The sequence below is a fragment of the Heptranchias perlo genome, unplaced genomic scaffold, assembly GCF_035084215.1.
Source record: "Heptranchias perlo isolate sHepPer1 unplaced genomic scaffold, sHepPer1.hap1 HAP1_SCAFFOLD_129, whole genome shotgun sequence".
In the NCBI taxonomy this organism is placed as follows: domain Eukaryota; kingdom Metazoa; phylum Chordata; class Chondrichthyes; order Hexanchiformes; family Hexanchidae; genus Heptranchias; species Heptranchias perlo.
Genome location: NW_027138527.1, coordinates 22,340 through 43,451, shown reverse-complemented (window position 1 = coordinate 43,451; position 21,112 = coordinate 22,340). Strand labels below are relative to the sequence as shown.

Here is a 21,112-nt window from a genome sequence, read left to right as displayed (position 1 = left end):
GGTGTATTTGCAAACAAATCACAGAAAGTTAACATGCAGGTACAGCAAGCAATGAAGAAGAAAAATGGTATGTTGCCCTTTTTGCAAGGAGGTTGGAGTATAAGAGTAAGGAAATGTTGCTGCATTTAAATAGGGCTTTGGTGAGAACACACCTGGAGTACTTTGATGTGGTCCAAATGGATTTTAGCAAGGCTTTTGTCAAGGTCCCAATTGACAGACTGGTCAAAAAAGATGTGATTGCACTAGAGAGGGTACAGAGGAGATTTACGAGGAGGTTGCCATGGCTGGAGAATTTTGGCTGTGAGGATAAATTGGATTGGCTGGGGTAGTTTTCTTTGGAACAGAGGAGGCTGAGGGGTGATTTAATTGAGGTGTACAAAATTATGAAGGGCCGAGATAGAGTGGATGGGAAGGACCTATTTACCATAGCAGGGAGGTCAATAACCAGGGGCCATTGATTTAAAGTGATTGGTGGAAGGATTAGAGGAGAACTGAGGAGAATTTTTTTCACCCAGAGGATGGGAGGGGTCTGGAACTCACTGCTGAAAGGGTGGTCGAGGCAGAATCCCTCGCAACATTTAAAGAAATACTTGGATTTGCACCTGAAGTGGTGTAATCTGCAAGGCGACGGAGCGATTGCTGGAAAGTGGGATGAGGCTGGTTGGCTCATTTTCGGCCGGCGCGGAAGCGATGGGCCGAATGGCCTCCTTCTGTGCCGTCAATTTGCGATGATTCTGCAAAAGTGGCCAGTGTTTTTGTGACCGGGAATCGAACCCGGGCTGCAGCGGTGAGAGCGCCGAATCCTAACCACTCGACCACCAGGGAAAACATGGAAAGTTTCTAAATATATCTGGGAGTGTTTGTATTAGGTACAAATAATATTTATGGTTTCGTGACTCTGTTAGTTGCAAATGTATTTACATGAATCTGTATTATTTATTTATTTATTGGGATGTATATATTGTAAATCTACTTCTGGCGCTGATAAGAGTCCATATAATTCCGCAATTAATGTTTCATTTGCGTTTTGACAATAACAGGTCTGTCTCACTGGTTCCCCAGTGTCAGGGAGGGAAGTGTCTGATGCCCTCTTTTATTTGATGTTACAAACAGAAGACAAACACTCGTATTCGTTCAAAATCAACCTGAAGGTGGACACACACACAGAGATAAACACAGCCAATGATATGGTCGTTATGTTGGGATTGCTGCACATGCATACCCAGGGGCGAGTTTACTGCACTGACAGACAAGAGCGGCTGAGCTTTTCAGGCCTGGTTAACTCCGTCGATAGAGTGTGAGATTCTAAATCTCAAGGGCGTGGGCTCAAGCCTCATGTTAGGCGTATTCTGATTTAAACTTTTTATGTTGCTTTCAGGGGTGAACCCCAGCTCTGACTTCCCCCGACATCCCGTGCAGTGTCACCGCGCACATTGTGGCCGCGCCCGGGCTGATTTCTCTCTGTCTCACCCGGGACCGCTGAGTCTGTTATACCGTGATCACCAACTCATCCAGTTTGTGAATTTAAACCGGAACAGGTGTCTCGCAAAGGGCAAGAGAAGTAGGGAAGGCTGCAACCTCTGACAAAATCTCATTCCAATTAAAGGTTTGTGTATCTGAACCCCTGACACTTTCTGCAACTTTTAAAAGTTTTGACATTCACTGTACAGGACGCGGCACCTTGAGACTCGTCTCTGACACTCACAGTGATGCGTTGGGCTGTTTTCACTCGTAAAACAGCTATTGTGATATTCTGATATTGTCTTAGACTCCCTCACCAGAGGAAAGGATTTGTCTATCTCACTTTCAAAATCCTAAAAAGCGATCTATATTCCAGGGAATACAAGTATGTAACCGCTCCTCATAATTTAACCCTTCGAGCCCTGCTAACATTCTGGTAAATCTGGGCTGCGCTCCTTCCAAGGCCAATATACCCTTTTGGAGTAAAAGGAAATAAAATTTAAAATGAGCGTCACTGAGGATCAGTTTTCTATCACTCAAAGTTATCTGCTTAATGAAGTAAAAGATGCAGCTTACAAAGAATAAGGGAGCAGCCACTGTCTCCATTTTTGGCAGGAGAATAAAATCAACGTGGATGTTTATGGAGACCAAGTTCCAACATAATGTTTCCGCCCGGGATCGAAACGGGGACTTTTCGCGTATTAAGCAAATGTGAGAACCACTACACTACAGAAACCGATGGTATCTCGCTCAACGCAATGGGCAACTGAATGGTGTCCTCTCTCTGCTCGTACTTGGAATGTGTTCTTTCAAGTCCAGCAAGAGATTCGGACAGTGGCTGCTCCCCCTTTTCTTTAAAAACTCTCAGGGTAGTGGCTTTGAGCCCCACGTTGGGCGAGTACCGTTTTAAACTTTTCTGCTGCTTCCACCGGTGAGCCCCAGCTCTGATACTTCCCCCACCCCCACCTCCGTCTCACCGCGCACGATGGGGCCGCGCCCGGGCTGAATATCTCCAATTAGGTTTCCGCCCCAGTCGCAGCATGAAATGGTCCTTATCAAAGTCACAAATGATACTCCATGTGACTACCACCATGATAAACTATCCCTCCTCATCCTTCTCAAATACAATATCTCAACGTGCTGTTATGCTGTTAGACGAGTTTCCTCTCTCTGCTCTTATTTGGAATATGTTGCTTTTCCGATTGATAACACTTAGTATCATCGTATTATGTTAGTCCACAAGATGAGACCATTCGGCCCATCGTGCCTGTGCCGTGTCAAACACACGTATTCGTTCAAAATGCGTTCAGAGATGGATTGAGTGCTTTGTTATCAGAAAATTGCCTGAACCCCCACAGTCCACAGCTTTCCTCCTCGCTATCAACCACACGGCCTATTTTTGTGTCACCCGCAGATTTCTTAATCATGTCCCCTAAGTTTCGGTCCAAATCGTTAATGTGGAGCACAAAAAGCAAAGGACCAAGTACCGAGCCCTGCGGCACCCCACTGGAAACAGCCTTCCAGCCACAAAAACACCCGTCGACCATGACACTTTCCTTCCTGCCACTGAGCTAATTTTGGATCCAATAAGCCACATTCCCTTGGATCCCATGGTCCTTTCCTTTTTTGACCAATCTGCCATGTGGGAACTTTTCAAAAGCCTTGCTAAAATCCATGTAGACGACATCAATTGCGCTACCCTCATCGATCCTTCTTATCACCTCCTCGAAAAATTCAATCAGGTTCGTCAGACACAACTTCCCCTTAACAAATCCATGCTGACTGTCCTTGATTAGTCCGTGCCTTTCGAAGTGACAGTTCATCCTGTCCCTCAGAATTGATTCCAATAATCTGAAATGGAGTCTTTCTCCTGCTTGCTGCAATAACAGATAAGGTGGTGAAAAGCACGAAAACCCGCCTAGCTCAGTCGGTAGAGCATGAGACTCTTAATCTCAGGGTCGTGGTTTCGAGCCCCACGATGGGCGAGTATCATTTTAAACTTTTATGTTGCGTTCACTGGCCAACGGTGCAGAATTGATGCAGAATGAAATGTTAAATTTGTAGTCAGGATGGCCGAGCAGTCAAAGGCGCTGCGTTCAGGTCGCAGTCTCTTCTGGAGGCGTGGGTTCGAATCCCACTTCTGACAATGCTTATTTTTACGAAGACGTGAAAATATTTTATTTGTGGATTGGGCTGCAGCTGATTTTTCGACCAAGTTGATTTACTCCTCCCACAAAAGCAACTGGCTTTGTGATGGAAATGTGACTTGAGAAGTTTCAAACGGTGAAATGTTTGACATATTAATGATCTGGACAAAGAAATAGAACAGCAGTGGGAAACATTTAAAACAGTGATCAATAGAGTCCAGGAGAAATATATCCCACTAAAAAGCAAGAAAAAACCAGCCAGAAATGACACACCAGAGATGAATAAAGAAACAAGGGCAAAATTGAAACTGAAGAAAAAGGCCCAAACTAGACAATAAAGGAGAGAGGGGAATGTGAAAAGACTGGGAAAGAAGTCTAAAGAACTATTAGAAAGGCAAAAAGGAATATCAAAAAAAGCAAAGTATTCGAGACACATCAACAGCCAAAAAAAGTTTAGGATAGGAATAGGGTCACTTAGGGATACACACGACAAACTCACAGGCAATGACAGCGAAATGGCAGAAATATTAAATAATCACTTTGCTTCAGTATTTACCAGGGAGACTGGTATTTTAGGCGTGACAGTAGAAGAAGAGATCAAAAAGATATGTAAAGACATATAAGATCCAAAGGGGGGAGATAATTGATAAAATAATCAATCTTAGAGAGGAAATTTCCTGTTAGGAGCCTAACCAGAATTTCAAGCCGGTCAGCCACGCTAATTTCCATATTACTGTTCAGGAGCTTATTTCACAGGGACACGATTACTGCACTCCATTTAGGGAGGCTCAGTGAAAGGCGGAAATTGATCTATTAATAGAATCATAGAATAACATAGCGCCATTCGGCCCATCGTGCCAGTGCCAGCTCTCTGAAAGAGCTGTCCAGTTCGTCCCACTCGCCTGCTGTTTCCCCATAACACTGAAAATGTTTCCATCCAAGCGTTCATCCAATTCCCTTTTGAAAACTGTGAGTTAAGAAAAACAATATTGAAAGGGGTGCTGGGGTCTCTGCAGCGTCGATGCAGAGTGTGTGATGATTGAAGTTATCAAGATGGTTGCTTTACACATGGTATGTTGTGCAATCATCCTGAAATATCTCCAAATTGAATCGCAAACCTGACGGACCAACACTGGAAAACAAGTCATGAGTGAACGCAAATCATCTGGGACCCGTTTTCAGCCTCACGGCACTTAAAAAAAGTGAAATAACTTTGCATTGAAAAGATTTGGAACTTGCATCTGTGCCTTTATCTGTTCCATTTCTTAAAGTTGCTGGCGTCTGATGCTGGACACGCCTCTGCTCCCTCGATTAAACAAAAAAGGAGGTGTTTGACATTGACTGCACCTGTTGGTTATGAGCTCATCCTTCACATTGAGTGGGTTCGCGTCCTTTAAACGGCGTCAAATTTAGCCCAGCGGTGAACTGCGCAGCAAGCAAGTTCATCACCGTCTCACCGCGGGCAAGAACTGACACGTTTATCATTATTTCTTTCAGACCGAAATAAATAGGAACCGTGATTTTAAATTTGCACGAAGTGATTTTTAGGTAGTCGCCTTTAAATGTTTCAAAGGCGACTCCGAATTTATGATAGTCCGGCCATTTCACCAGCCGTGTTGAAAACAAAACATGTCTCTAACTTTCGCGTCTTTTTTCGAAAGGCAAAAAACATATTTCCCGTGACCTCTGAAGGATGGACAAGTACATTTCAGAAAGCTGAAGCAAGTTCACCAGCCTTTTAATCCGAAGTCAGACCTTTGCGCCACGCACTCTGAAGACAGGATCCTGGATGTTACATATATTGGTTGAATGGATGAGGCTTATCAAATCTCCGCCAGATCCCACCGGTAATGAGACAGCATTGCAAGCAGCCTTCACCCCCAAAATCACGCTGGCATTCATCGCCTGCTCTCAGCGGACTGCATCAACAGCGCTGGGAGATATGGACTTTGTTCACATTCAATCAGCAATGTGATTCGTTCAGTATTCAATCATTTTTAATGGGGACAAGGTTTCAAAATATTTTCGCCCGGTGTCGAACCGGGGACTTTTCGCGTGTTCGGCGAACGTGATAACCACTACACTACGGAAACCTGACACTGCTAACCTCGTGTTAGGGATATAACCCCTCAGCCAAACTAATTTCCGTATCATTGTCCAGGAGCTCATTTCACAGAGATACATTTACTGCACTGTATTTCGGAAGGCTGCAGAGAAGGATCGGTGGAGATGGTCAGGCAGGGAATCTCAGAGCATCGCGCCCACACAAACATTTCACTGTTTTTTTTTGCATGTGCCTGATATCCGATGGCAGTGTAAATTATGGCGAATCAGGCATGCTCAGATGACATTGTTCTCAGAGTGTTTTCTTGCAGCCAAATCACACATCAGAAAACTTGAAATGAGATGAAGAGATCGGAGTCATTTAAAGTGCTCCCAGTTGCTGCAGATCAGGAATCAAAACTTGGCACCGGCTTCAGGGCGATCAGAATGAGGGAATGAATCCGAAAGTGGGACGAAAAAGGTGCAATTTTCGTCCCTGGGTGGGCTCGAACCACCAACCTTTCGGTTAACAGCCGAACGCGCTAACCGATTGCGCCACAGAGACCGTCTGGACATTTTTTTTGCAAGATACACTAAAGCAGCGTGTCACCTACCCAAAGTTTCATTTTGCAGCCACAGAAATGCAATTGACCACTATCAGTGTTACTTTTCCAGAAATAAACGATGGGACATTGTTTGTGGAAACATGGAAACGGTCTGGTCTCGCTCAAAGCATCGATATCACCGACAACCAGCTCTCCTGCAACCGGCGCGCCCACCGGTGCTTTGTCTGTTAGTTAGTTGCACTGTGGGAGATCCTTCGCCGCACTGACTGCAGCGGTTTAAAAAGCCGGCTCACCACCACCTTCTCAAGGGCTTTTTGGGATGGGCAATAAATGCCGGCCTCGGCAGCGACGCCCACATCCCATGAACGAATAAAAAGAATATATTCTGAGCGTCCTGATGCTGATGTCAGGTTTTGATCCCTGATCTGCAGTAACTGGGAGCTGAAATATTAATTGTACCGAATGCAAACACTCCCTGATATATTTAACACTCTTACATGCCTTCCCTGCTGGCCTCGTCGTTCGGCTTCGGTGTTTTCATCACGGCGGCCTGGGTTGGGAATATGCTGTTACAAAAAAGAATTGCCAATTTTGTCGAATCACAGCAAACTTACGGCACAAAAGCAAGCCATTCGGCCCATCCTGTCCGCACCGGCCGGAAATGAGCTACCCAGCCGAATGCCACTTTCCAGCACTCGGTCTTTAACCTTGTAGGTTACGCCACTTCAAGTGCATATCCAAGTACTTTTTTAAATGTCACGAGGGATTCTGCCTCGACCACCCAGTCAGGCAGTGAGTTCCAGACCCCTACCACCCTCTGGGTGAAAAAAATTCTCCTCAGCTCCCCTTAAATCCTTCCACCAATCATTTAAAATCTATGCCTCCAAGTTATTAACCTCCCTGCTAAGGTAAATAGGTCCTTCGCCTCCACTCTGTCTGGGCCCTTCATAATTTTGTACACCTCAATTAAATCACCACTCAGCCTCCTCTGTTCCAAAGAAAACAACCCCTGACTATCCAATCTTTCCTCACAGCCAAAATTCTCCAGCCATGGCAACCTCCTCGTAAATCTCCTCTGTACCCTCTCTAGTGCAATCGCAGCTTTTTTGACCAGTCTGTCATTTGGGACCTTGTAAAAGCCTTGCTAAAATCCATGTTGACGACATCAAAGTACTCCAGGTGTGTTCTCACCAAAGCCCTATTTAATTGCAGCAAGACTTCCTTACTCTTATACTCCAACCTCCTTTCAAAAAGGCCAACATACCATTTTTCTTCCTAATTGATTGCTGTTCCTGCATGTTAACTTTCTGTGATTTGTTTACAAGTTCACCAAACTCCCTCTGAATACCGACATTTATTGGACTCTCACCTTTTAAAAAATATTCTGCTTTTCTATTCTTCCTACCAAAGTGGACAATTTCACATTTTCCCACTTTATCCTCCAACTGCCACCTTCTTACCCAATCACTTAACCTGTCCGCCTCCCTTTGCGTCCTCCTCACGGCTTACTTTCCAACCGACCTTTGTATCATCAGCAAACTTAGATACATTGCACTCGGTCCCCTCATCTCAGTCATTAATATAGATTGTAAACAGCATTTGCAACTTAAATTGTCCGCCCAGGATCGAAAGCAGGGCCGTTCGCGTGTAAAGCGAACTGGTAACCGCTGCTGACTTATACTGGGCAGAGGGGAACTGACCAGTCACCTCTCTCTGCTCTGATTGGGACATTTTTACTTCTCTTTAAACAACATCTCTCCTGTCCCACACTAAAATCATGGACCAGAATCATAGAATATTACAGCACAGAAGGAGGCCATTCGGCCGTGTTGCCGTGCCTACTCTTTGAAAGAGCTGTCCAATTTAGTCCAAAAAACCCAGCCTTTTCCCCGTAACCTTGCAAATCAGTTCTCTTCAAGTACCTGTCCAATTGCCTTTTGAAAGTTCCTATGAAAGCTGCTTCCACCACCCTTTCAGGGAGTGGCTACCAGATCGGAACAACCCTCTGTGTGAAAAAAAAAATCTCCTCATTTCCCCTCTAGTCCTAAAAGCTCACAATCCTTCTCCACGGATGCCTTTTTACAAACATTTCATTCATCAAAACCAAACAAGATACTCTGGAAAATGTCTTCATTTTCAAGTAATTAATGTTCCGAAGGAGCTCCCTAATTTCCCTCCCCTTTATGAATCAGATCATTCTCATCCGGATCTTTTTCCACATGAACCGGCCTCCCCTCCCAGGGGCTGAGTTCAGAATCTTCGAAGGATACAGCTCAGAAGCAGGCCATTCGGGCCATCGCGCCCGTGCCTTATCCAACAAACCATGTACCAGATTCTCCTGAATTCCAGGGTGTGGAACGAAAGCGAACAACAAAAGCCCTGACATTCGACCGTGGAGGTACAGGCAATTCTGTGACAAACCGGTTTGTCTTTTTCCCGGTTTTTCCCTGTCTATCTGACTGCGTTTATCTCTGTGCGTGTGGAGCTGCAGGCTGATTTTGAATTCATAAGTGTGTTGGTGTATGTTTCGTGCAATAAATAAATGAGTGAATCAGACGCTTCTCTCCCTGACACTGGGGAACTAGTGAGGCAGAATTCAGAGCAGGGTTCTGTTTATTGTGAAAAAGGGAATGCAATATGAATTCCGGAATTATTCAGAATTCTACCAGCGCTAAAACCAAATGCGACCCCCGCCGTGATTTAAATACGCAGCTTTCTGATTTAGATTCAGACGCGCTAACGTTGCGCTACGAGGTCTGATGGGAGCGATACCCACCGGGTATCAGGCAGCCTCAGAAGCAGCCTTCACCTGTCCGCGGCAGCATGACTGCAGCAAATCCAATGACACACACCCGGAACCCAGAATCATCACATCACAGGAAAGGAACTGCTCAAAATACATAACAGGACGGGCAGCATCTGAAAAAACGCTGAGACTTTCGGTGTTTGGACTTTGTTCAGGACTGCTAACAGGACGGTGTGAAAATTTAAACTATGGATGTGTATAAATGGATGTCATGCTTCTTTATAAATTGAGTGTTTAAGTTATGTGTGCCATTTATAAATTTATTTTGATTATTTTTACAATATGATATATCTTGTTATAAATATATATGATTGCACCTGTGACACTTATAAATACATTTGGGTGTAACTGCTTGGTGGTTATCATTATATCTCTGTGTATCTGTGTTATGTATTTGTGTGTAATGAAAAGTAAGACATAGAGAAATAAATCTCCAGAAAATACATTTACAATATATACCCCACAAAAAAGGAATAACTAAAAGATATATCTAAATAGATTTGTAAGCAGCAGTCATGAAATGCATTTACATCTTACAAATCAGAAATATATTTTCAATCTAACACGGCTGCAGCCCAATATATTTATAACCATCTGTTGACAATGTATAAGTCGGGTTTATGGTTATCGAGTGGTTAGAATTCGGCGCTTTCAGCACTATGGCCCGGGTTTGATTCCCGGTCAGCGCATTTGTTTTTACAAAACAGTTCACTTAATTACGCAAAATTATACAAGTCTCTTAGATGATTCTTTCAATTACCATTAATAAACCCACAACTTTCTGGTTCACACTGAACGAAATGCTAACAAGTTTGCCGAGTAAATGTCGAAACGACGCGAACTTCTCTGACTTTCATCCCTTCTCATTTTACGCACTTTATTTTTGGAGTCTGCTTCAAAGTGTTCAGTGGTGATGAGACGAGGAATCTGGTGCAGCCGTTGTTGAATGTGAAAGGATTGCAGCCCAATTTACACGAGAGAAAGCTCGTGCCTGGAGGTTTGTGAGGAGCAAGTTCCAGCAAATTGTTTCTGTCCCGGGATTAAACCGGGAGTTTTTCGCGTGTGACGCCAACATGATAACCATTACACCACGAAAACACCTATTTAGTCCAGCCCAGGTCAGATGGAAGTGTTAAGGGAGAAAGTGAACTGCTGACTCCCACTTCTGGGGGATGTCCCAAAGCGCTTCATAGAGGTGTAATCAAAAACATGGAATCATGGAATCGCAGGAGTCCATTCGGCCCATCGTGCGTTGGCCAGCTCTTTAAAATAAATGGTGCAATTTTAAAGGGGGTGCAGGAACAGAGAGACCTGAGGGTATACGTACACAAATCTTTGAAGGTGGCAGGACAAGTTGAAGAGATTGTAAACGAAAACGTATTCGGAATCGTTGACTTTATTAATAGAGGCATAGAGTACAAAAGCAAGGAACTTATGCTGAACCTTTATAAATCACTGGTTAGACCCCAGCTGGCCATCACACAATTCTGCCCACCACACTTTAGGAAGGATGTCAAGGCCTTGGAGAGGGTGCAGAGGTGATTTACTAGAATGGTGCCAGGGATGAGGGATTGCAGTGAGGTGGAGAGACTGGAGAAGCTGGGGTTGTTCTCCTTAGAGCAGAGACGGTTAAGGGGAGATTTAACAGAGGTGTTCAAAATCATGAACGGTTTTGATAGAATAAATCAGGAGAAACTATTTCCAGTGCCAGAAAGGATGGTAACCAGAGGACACAGATTTAAGGTAATTGGCAACAGAGGTGAGATGAGGAGAATGTTTTTACGCAGCGAGTTGACATGATCTGGAATGCACTGCCTGAAAGGGTGGTGGAAAAAGATTCAATAATAACATTCAAAGGGGAACTGGATAAATACTTGAAGGGGAAAATGTTGCAGGGCGATGGGGAAAGGGAAGGGGAGCGGGTCTAATTGGATAGCTCTTTCAAAGAGTTGGCACGGGCACGATGGGCCGAATGGCCTCCTTCTATGATGTTTCCATGCTGTGATTCGATGTTATGGAGGATTCTCTGATTCAGTGGATATTCGGGGCAGAGGACCAAGTGGGGATTGAGCTCGACGGCAAGTGTATACAGTTCGTTCAAAGGACTGAAGCCGATGGTTTCATTCCTCCCGTCGTTTAGCAGCAGGAAATTACTCGGCCATGCAGGCGACTTTTTTTGTCTTCATTCATGGGATGTGGGTGTTAATGGCAAGGTCAGCATTTATTGCCCATCTCGAATTGCTCTTGAGAAGGTGCTGGTGAGCCGCCTTCGTGAACTGCACCTTTCATTGACTGTGTCATTGACGTTTTCTGGATAGAGAGAAACTATTTCCTCTGGTTGGGGATTCTAGAACTCGGGGGCACAGTCCAAAAATTAGAGCCAGATCTTTCAGGAGTGAGATTAGAAAACACTTCTACACACAAAGGATGGTAGAAGTTGAGAGCTCTCTTCCGCAAAGGGCAATTGATGCTAGCTTAATTGTTAATTTTAAATCTGAGATAGACAGCTTTTTGGCAACCAAAGGTATTAAGGGATATGGGCCAAAGGCAGGGATATGGAGTTAGATCACAGATCAGCCATGATCTCATCAAATGGAGGAGCGGGCTCGAGGGGCTGAATGGCCGACTCCTGTTCCTATGGTACATTTCCCCAAGTGTCTGTTCTCTCCACAGTTGTTGAATGACCGCCTTGTGCTTCCAGCATACTTTCGTTTAAAGCTCGGTTCAGGGACGAGCCGGTGGGCGTCAAAACGTGCCGTGGATCGAGACCGGGTTGGTGATTGCGGGAAGAGCAAATCAACTGGGCCGAAAAATCAACTGCAGCTCAAGCGGCAAATAAAATAGCAGATGTCAGAAGTGGGATTGGAACCCACGCCTCCAAATGAGATTGCGATCTGAACGCAGCGCCTTAGTCCGCTCGGCCATCCTCACTGACAAATGATTCCCTCATTCGCCACCCTTTCCACATTGAGACCCCCCGCCAGGAGACAGTTTCACTCACTCCAGTGCTTGGTGAGATAAATGCTGCTGGAAAGGCTCGGTGAGCGGGATGCCACCTCCCCGGGTTTTCCTGAGCCTATTGCACTTTATTCCTATTGAAACACGGGAATATCCGCAATCAGGAGCTAAAAAGAATTAAAAGTTGAATCACAGAGAAAGGGAATTCCATGTTAAATCTGATAATACAGCCATCAGAGTTCCCTGGTGGTCTCGTGGTTCGGATTTGGCGCTGTTACCTTCGTAGCCTCGGTGCGATTCCTGGTCAGGGAAGCAACTTTTGATCACTTGTTATATCAATCGCATGGAAGAGAAAAAAAAGACAATCATTGTTTTAATCACCATTAATTAACCGATAAGGTTATTTTGCAGAATGAAAGGCCACTGAGGGAATTTGGAAAACTTTAATAATTTATTTTATGCGATGAACTTTTTATCCCTTCTCATTTTACACACTGTATTTTTAAGGGCTCGGTTTAAAATGTTCAATGCTCGTGAGACCACGAATTTGTGTTAAATTTAACAGGACCGGCTATTTCACAATGAGAAAATAAATTTGCCCCAACATAATGTTTCTGCCCGGGATTGAACCAGGGACCTTTCGCATGTAAAGCAAACGTGATAACCACTACACTACAGAAACCTCTGTTCAATCATCAGCCAGAAGTTCGAATGACTGCATTGATTCTCATTCATAACAATTCAATTGATCGAAGTTGCACAAGTCACAAAAGAAAAATGTTCATTTCAAAGTTATTAAACTCCCAAATGTGGCCTGCCTTGTTTGGACAGGGGATGACCCTGACGTCACAGCCTCAACAAAGCATATTCTCAACATTTCCATTGGGAACAGGAGGAGGCCATTCAGCCCCTTGAACCTGTTCCGCCCTTCAATGAGATCAGAGATGATCTGAACCTCAAATCCATTTTCCTGCCTTTGCTCCCTATCCCTCGATACCCTGACCCAACAAAAATCGATCGATCTCAGTCTTGAAAGCTTCAATTGGCCCCAGCATCCACAGGCTTTTGGGGGACAGAGTTCCCGACTTCTACTGCCCATTGTGTAAAAAAGTGCTTCCTGATTTCGAACCTGAATGGCATGGTTCTAATTTTAAGGTTATGTCCCCCTCGTTCTTGATTCCCCAGAGGAAATTGATTCTCTCTCTCTATTCTATCGAATCATTTAAAGATGTGAAACACCTCGCTCAGACTGCCCCTCAATCTTCTATACTCGGGGGAATACGAGCCGAGTCCATGCAGCCTGTCCTCATAATTTAACCTTTTCAGCCCCGGTAACATTCTGGTGAATCTGCTCTGCACCCCCTCCAAGGCCAATCTATCCTTCCTGAGGTGCAGTGTCCAAAACTGAACGCAGTTACTCCAGACGCAGTCTAACCAGAGCTTTATATAACTGGAACATAACTTCCACTTCTTTATATTCCAGCCCCTGAGATAAAGGCTCACACTCCGTTAGCCTTTTCAATTATTTTTGGACCCATCCGTTAGCTTTTACTGATTTATGGAAATGAACCGTTAATTCTCTCTGCTTCTCCACAGTTCCTAGCTTCTTACCATTTGGAAAATACCCTGACCATAGGTCCAAAGTGGATTACCCCACATTGATCTCCATCTGCCATTGTTTTGCCCACTCACTTAATCTATCAATGTCCCTTTGCAACTTTCCAATCGCATTCCACACTACTCACTGTACCACCTGATTTAGTTTCATCAGCAAACTTGGATAGACGACTCTCTCTTCCTTCATCTAAGTCATTGATAAATATGGTGACAAGCTGAGAACCCCGTTACAGATCCCTGGGGGACACCACTAGTCCCATCCTGCCAATTGGAGGATGTACCCATTGTCCCTACTCTCTGTCTCCCATCTCCGAACCAATTCTCTACCCATGTCAATACATTGCCTCAAGTTTCATGGACTTTCATTTTTGCCAACAGTCTCTTGTGTGGAACCTTAACAAATGCCTGTCGGAATTCTATGTAAATAATATCATAGGAACATAGGAACAGGAGTCGGCCAATCACGCCCCTCGTTCCTGCTCCGCCATTTGATATGATCATGGCTGATCTGTGATCTAACTCCATAAACCCGCCTTTGGCCCATATTCCTTAATACCTTTGATTGCCAAAAAGCTATCTATCTCAGATCTAAATTTAGCAATTGAGCTGGTATCAATTGCCGTTTGCGGAAGAGAGTTCCAAACTTCTACCACGCTTTGTGTGTAGAAATGTTTTCTAATCTCGCTCCTGAAAGGTCCGGCTCTAATTTTTAGACAAAAAGGTGGCGAGTTCGCCGGACATCTTGGACAAAATGGCTGTAAGCACGGTGGCCATCTTGGACAAAATGACGGCAAGTCCTTCACGGCTGTTCGACAGGAACAGAAGGAGGCCATTGAGCTCCTCAAGCCTCTTATATGGGAAATGAAGGCCATTCAGCCTCTGAAGGCTGTTACACAGGAAAAGGAGGAGGCCATTCAGCCCCTCAAGCCCGGTACATCGTTACTGGAGGCCGATCATCCCCTCAAGCCTGTTACATGGAATCAGGAGGAGGCCATTCAGCCCTTCGAGCATGTTATACAGGAACCTGAGGCCAATCAACCCCTCAAGCCTGTCAAATAGCAAAAGGAGGAGGTCATTCAGCCCCTCGAGCCTGTTATCTGAGAACTGAAGGCCATTCTGCCCATAGAGCCGGTTATACAGGAACTAGACGCCAATCAACCATTCAAGCCTCTAAGGTAGCAACAGGAGGCGGCCATTCAGCCCCTCGAGCAACTTACACCAGATCTGGTGGCCAATCAGCCCCTCAAGCCTGTAAAATAGGAACAAGAAGAGGCCACTCAGCCCCTCGAGCCTGTTATATGGGAACTGAAGGCAATTCAGCCCCTCGAGCCCGTTATACCACACCTGGAGACCAATCAGCCCCTCAAGCCTGTTGCATAGGAACAGCAGCAGGCCATTCAGCCCCTCGAGCGTGTTGTACGGGAACTGAAGGCCATTCAGCACCGCGAGCCTATTACACTGGAATAGGATTCGGCCATTAAGCCCCTCGAGCTTGTTGCACTGGAACAGGAGGAGGCCATTCAGCCCTTCTAGACTGTTATAAAGGATCTGGATGCCATTCAGCCCCTCGCGCATGTTACATAGGAACAAGAGGAGTCCATTCAGCCCCTCGAGCATGTTAATGCAGGAACAAGATGAGTCCATTCAGCCACACGAGCCTGTTACACAGGAACAGGATTAGACAATTCAGCTCCTCAACCTGTTCCGCCATTCAATTCGATCATGGCTGATCTGTATCTTAACTCCATCTACCCGCCTTGTTTCCTTAATTATTAATACCCATGCCTAACAAAAATCTGCAATCTTCGTTTTGAAATTTCGTATTCACCCCAGGCCTCAACAGAATGAAGTGCTTCCTGACATCAACCCTGAACGGCCGAGCTCTAATTTTAAGGTTATTCCCCCTTGTTCTGGATTCCACACCAGAGGAAGTAGTTTCTCTCCATCTACCCTATCAACTCCTTTAATCATCTTAAACACCTCAATTAGATCACCCCTTAATCTTCTATATTCAGGGGAATAAAGCCTAGTCTATTCAACCTGTCCTCATAATATAACCCTTCTAGCCCGGCTATAATTCTGGTGAATCTGTGCTGCATTCCTTCCAAGGCCAATATATCCTTCCTGAGGTGCAGTGCCCAGAACTGAATGCAGTTCTCCAGATGGGCTCTAACCAGAGCTCTGTACAGCTGGAACATAACTTCCACCCCTTTATTTTCCAGCCCTCGAGAAATAAAGGCCAACATTCTATTAGCCTTTTTAATTATTTTTGTAACTGTCCACTAGCTTTTAATGATTTCTGTACTTGGACCCTAAATCTCTCTGCTCCTCCACAGTTCCGAGCTCCTCACCATTTAGAAAATTCTCTGATCTATCTTTCTTAGATCCGAAGTGGATGACCTCACATTGCCCCACATTCAACTCCATTTACCACAGTTTTACCCACTCACATAATCTCCCAATATCCTGGGAATGCTTGGTGATTTTGTTTGGTTGGAGAATGCTTGAAATCAGATTGTTATTTTTAAAAGATTCGAAATGATTTTTAACTTGTACAGTTTGAACAAGATCATTATTCCCCGATCAATAAAATGTCTGTGTTTTTCAGATAGCGGCGACAGTTCAGAGATAGTTGCCTTTTTGTCTACTTTAATGAAGTGAAATTTTGCTGATTTAAAATCAGCTGTATTTCTTAGCTTGAAAAAGCAGCTCCTCTGTTGGTGAGGCTTCATTCCCAATGTATCAGTGTTTCCGCTTATCCTGATATCAGTGCAACATTTGAAGGGTTCCAGCCCACTCGTTCGATCCAGTGCCGAATAGTGCTTGCTCTTCAGAGGGTGCCGTGGCTCCGGTTCGATTCCCGGTCAGAAAAACAACTTTTGAACACTTGTTATATTAGTCGCATGAACTAATTGAAAGGCTGTGGCAAGAAAAAAAAAACGATCATTGTTTTCATCACCATTAATTAACCGATAACGTTATTTTGCAGAAAGGCGACTGAGGGAAGTTTGAAATCATTTCTTTTGTGCGATAAACTTTTTATCCCTTCTCATTTTACACACTGTATTTTGAAGGGCTCGGTTTAAAATGTTCAATGCTCGTGAGACCACGAATTTGTGTTAAATTTAACAGGACCGGCTCTTTCACAGATGAAAAAAACATCTGCCCCAACATAATGTTTCCATCCGGGAGCGAACCGGGGACCTTTCGCGTGTGAGGCGAACGTGATAACCACTACACTACGGAAACCTTTGCTTTGGTGGTCAGCCAGAAATTAGAATGACGGCATTGATTCTCTTTCATAACTATTCAATTGATCGAAGTTGCACAAGTCACAAAAGAAAAATGTTCATTTCAAAGTTATTAAACTCCCAAATGTGGCCTTGTTTTGACAGGTGTGGGACCTGGCATCACAGCATCAATAAAGCATATTCTCAACATTTCCATTGGGAACAGGAGGAGGCCATTTCGCCCCTTGAACCTGTTCCACCCTTCAATTAGATCATAGATCATCTGAACCGCAAATCCATTTACCCGTCTTTGCTCCCGATCTCTCGATACCCTCACCCAACAAAAATCTATCGATCTCAGTCTTGAAAGCTTCAATTGAACATCCACAGTCTTTTGGGGGACAGAGTTCCAGACTTCTACTGCCTTTTGTGTAAAAAAGTGCTTCCTGATTTCGAACCTGAATAGCATGGTTCTAATTTTAAGGTTCTGTCCCCCTCGTTCTTGATTCCCCAGAGGAAATTGATTCTCTCTCTCTTTATTCTATCGACTCATTTAAACACGTTAAACACCTCGCTCAGACCGCCCCTCAATCTTCGGTACTCGAGGGAATACGAGCCCAGTCCATGCAGCCTGTCCTCATAGTTTAACCTTTTTAACCGCGGTAACATTCTGGTGAATCTGCTCTGCACCCCCTCCAAGGTCAATCTATCCTTCCTGAGGTGCAGTGTCCAAAACTGAACGCAGTTACTCCAGACGCAGTCTAACCAGAGCTTTATATAACTGGAACATAACTTCCACTTCTTTATATTCCAGCCCCCTGAGATAAGGGCTAACACTCCGTTCGCCTTTTAAATTATTTTTGGACCCGTCCGTTAGCTTTTACTGATTTATGTAAATGAACCGTTAATTCTCTCTGCTTCTCCACAGTTCCGAGCTTCTTACCATTTGGAAAATACCCTGACCATAGGTCCAAAGTGGATTACCCCACATTGAACTCCATCTGCCATAGTTCTGCCCACTCACCAAATTTATCAATGTCCCTTTGCAACTTTCCACTCGCATCCACACTACTCACTGTACCACCTAACTGAGTCTCATCAGCAAACTTGGATATACGACTCTCTGTTCCTTCATCTAAGTCATTGATAAATATGGTGACAAGCTGAGACCCCAGTTACAGATCCCTGGGGGACACCACTAGTCGCATCCTGCCAATTGGAGTATGTACCCATTATCCCCACTCTCTGACTACGATCTCCTAACCAATTCTCTACCCATGTCAATACATTGCCTCAAGTTCCATGCGCTTTCATTTTTGCCAACAGTCTATTGTGTGGAACCTTATCAAATGCCTGTCGGAATTCCATATAAATAATATCATAGGAACATAGGAACAGGAGTAGGACGTTCAGCCCCTCGTTCCTGCTCCGCCATTTGATAAGATCATGGCTGATCTGTGATCTAACTCCATAAACCCGCCTTTGGCCCATATACCTTAATACCTTTGATTGCCAAAAAGCTATCAATCTCAAATCTAAATTTAGCAATTGAGCTGGTATCAATTGCCATTTGCGGAAGAGAGTTCCAAACTTCTACCACCCTTTGTGTGTAGAAATGTTTTCTCATCTCGCTCCTGAAAGGTTCGGCTCTAATTTTTAGACAAAATGGTGGCAAGTTCGCCCGACATCTTGGACAAAATGGCAGCAAGTCTGGCAATCATCTTGGACAAATTGGCCGCAAGTCCTTCACGGCTGTTCGACAGGAACAGAAGGAGGCCATTGAGCTCCTCAAGCCTTTAATATGGGAACTGAAGGCCATTCAGCCTCTGAAGGCTGTTACACAGGAAAAGGAGGAGGCCATTCAGCCCCTCAAGCCCGTTACATCGTTACTGGAGACCGATCATCCCCTCAAGCCTGTTACATAGAATCAGGAGGAGGCCATTCAGCCCTCTGAGCCTGTTATACAGGAACTTGAGGCCAATCAACCCCTCAAGCCTGTCAAATATCAAAAGGAGGAGGCCATTTAGCCTTTCGAGCCTGTTATCTGGGAACTGAAGGCCATTCAGCCCTTCGAGCCTGTTATATAGGAACTAGACGCCAATCAACCCTTCAAGCCTGTAAGATAGCAACAGGAGGAGGCCATTCAGCCCCTCGAGCACCTTAGACTAGATCTGTTAGCCAATCAGCACCTCAAGCCTGTTACACAGGAACAGCAGCAGACCATTCAGCCCCTCGAGCGTGTTATACGGGAATTGAAGGCAATTCAGCCCCTCGAGCCCGAAACATCAGATCTGGAGGCCAATCAGCCCCTCAAGCCTGTTACATAGGAACAGCAGCAGGCCATTCAGCCCCACGAGCGTGTTCCACGGGAACTGAAGGCCATTCAGCACCTCGAGCCGATTACACTGGAATAGGACTCGGCCATTAAGCCCCTCGAGCTCGTTGCACTTGAACAGAGGAAGCCATTCAGCCCTTCGAGACTGTTATACAGGATCTGGACGCTATTCAGCCTGTCGCGCATGTTACATAGGAACAAGAGGAGTCCATTCAGCCCCTCGAGCATGATAATATAGGAAGAAGATGAGAACATTCAGCCCCTCGAGCATGTTACATAGGAACAAGAGAAGTCCATTCAGCCACACGAGCCTGTTACATAGGAACAGGAGTAGACAATTCAGCTCCTCAACCTGTTCTGCCATTCAATTAGATCATGGCTGATCAGTATGTTAACTCCATCTACCCGCCTTGGTTCCTTAATCATCAATACCCTTGACTAATAAAAATCTATCAATCTCCGTTTTGAAATTTCGGATTGACCCCCAGCCTCAACAGACTTTTGTGGGAGAGAGTTCCAGATTTCTACGACCCTTTGTGTGAAGAAGTGCTTCCTGACATCACCCCTGGACGGCCGAGCTCCAATTTTAAGGTTATGGCCTTTTGTTCTGGACTCCCCCAACAGAGGAAGTAGTTTCTCTCTATCTACCCTATCAAATCCTTTCATCATCTTAAACACCTCAATTCAATCACGCCTTAATCTTCTTTATTCAGGGGAATACAAGGCTAGTCTATTCAACCTGTCCTCATCATTTAACCCCTTTTAGCCACGAGATCATTCTGGTGAATCTGCGCTGCAGCCCTTCCATTGGCAATATATCCTTCCTGAGTTGCAGTGCCCAGAACTGAATGCGGTCCTCCAGATGTGGTCTAACCAGAGCTCTGTACAGCTGGAACATAACTTCCACCCCTTTATATTCCAGCCCTCTTGAAATAAAGGCCGACATTCCATTAGCCGTTTTAATTATTTTTGTAACTGTCCACTAGCTTTTAATCATCTCTGTGCTTGGACCCTTAAATCTCTCTGCTCCTCCACAGTTCCGAGCTCCTCACCATTTAGAAAACTCTCTGATCTATCTTTCTTAGATCCGAAGTGGATGACCTCACATTTCCCCACATTGAACTCCATTTGCCACAGTATTGCCCACTCACATAATCTCTCAATGTCCTGGGAATTCTTGGTGCCTTTGTTTGGTTGGACAATGCTTTAAATCAGTTCATTATTTTAAAAAGATCACAATTGATTTTTATTTTGTACAGTTTGAACAAGACCATTATTCCCCGATCAGTAAAATATCTATGTTTTTAAGAGAGTGGCGACAGTTCAGAGATAGTTGCCTTTTTGTCTACTTTAATGAAGTGAATGTTTGCTGATTTAAAATCAGCTGTATTTCTAAGCTTGAAAAAGCAGCTCCTCTGTTAGGTGAGGCTTCACTCCCAATGTCTCAGTGTTTCCGCTTGTCCTGATATCAATGTAACATTTGAAGGGCTCCAGGTAATGAACAGTGAAACCCCTTCAGATTATCTCAGCCCACTCGTTCTATCCAGTGCCTAATAGTGCCTGCTCTTCAGAGGGAGATAGATTCACACTACACTAGTGCTTGTTTTAGACTTTAACTGCCAAACAAATTGATGAAACAATAAGAGAACAAACAAAATAGTAGCAGTAAGACAACAGTTTTACTGTAAAGCTCAACCAGATCCTTAATGGAAAAGAAAATAATAAATAATTCACAAATACTATACGAAACTGTGACCGAACTTTCGAACATCCTGGTTCTTTGTTGTCTTTTTATCACAAACTATGGAAGCTGTCGACTTGATTAACATTCTCAGAGATTCCAAACAGACTCACCAGTTTGAAAAAGACAAGGTGAAAAATGGCTTCAAAACAGTGACTGGGAGCCAGTCATTTTAAGCAATGGTTTGTTTAATTCAAAAGAAGCTGCC

At 44.5% G+C, this 21,112-nt stretch overlaps 5 non-coding genes across 5 annotated transcripts; 2 read left to right on the top strand and 3 right to left on the bottom strand.

The window, feature by feature from the left end:
* The first annotated feature begins 3,373 nt into the window (after nt 1–3,373).
* trnak-cuu (transfer RNA lysine (anticodon CUU)) lies at nt 3,374–3,446 on the top strand. The gene has a single exon. It is a non-coding gene; the product is annotated as a tRNA-Lys (tRNA).
* A 78-nt stretch (nt 3,447–3,524) lies between these two features.
* On the top strand, nt 3,525–3,607 carry trnal-cag (transfer RNA leucine (anticodon CAG)). The gene has a single exon. It is a non-coding gene; the product is annotated as a tRNA-Leu (tRNA).
* Nucleotides 3,608–6,142: 2,535 nt separating this feature from the next.
* On the bottom strand, nt 6,143–6,216 carry trnan-guu (transfer RNA asparagine (anticodon GUU)). The gene has a single exon. It is a non-coding gene; the product is annotated as a tRNA-Asn (tRNA).
* Nucleotides 6,217–12,590: 6,374 nt separating this feature from the next.
* trnav-uac (transfer RNA valine (anticodon UAC)) lies at nt 12,591–12,663 on the bottom strand. Its single transcript has one exon. It is a non-coding gene; the product is annotated as a tRNA-Val (tRNA).
* A 4,111-nt stretch (nt 12,664–16,774) lies between these two features.
* Nucleotides 16,775–16,847, bottom strand: trnav-cac (transfer RNA valine (anticodon CAC)). Its single transcript has one exon. It is a non-coding gene; the product is annotated as a tRNA-Val (tRNA).
* Nucleotides 16,848–21,112: the final 4,265 nt, after the last annotated feature.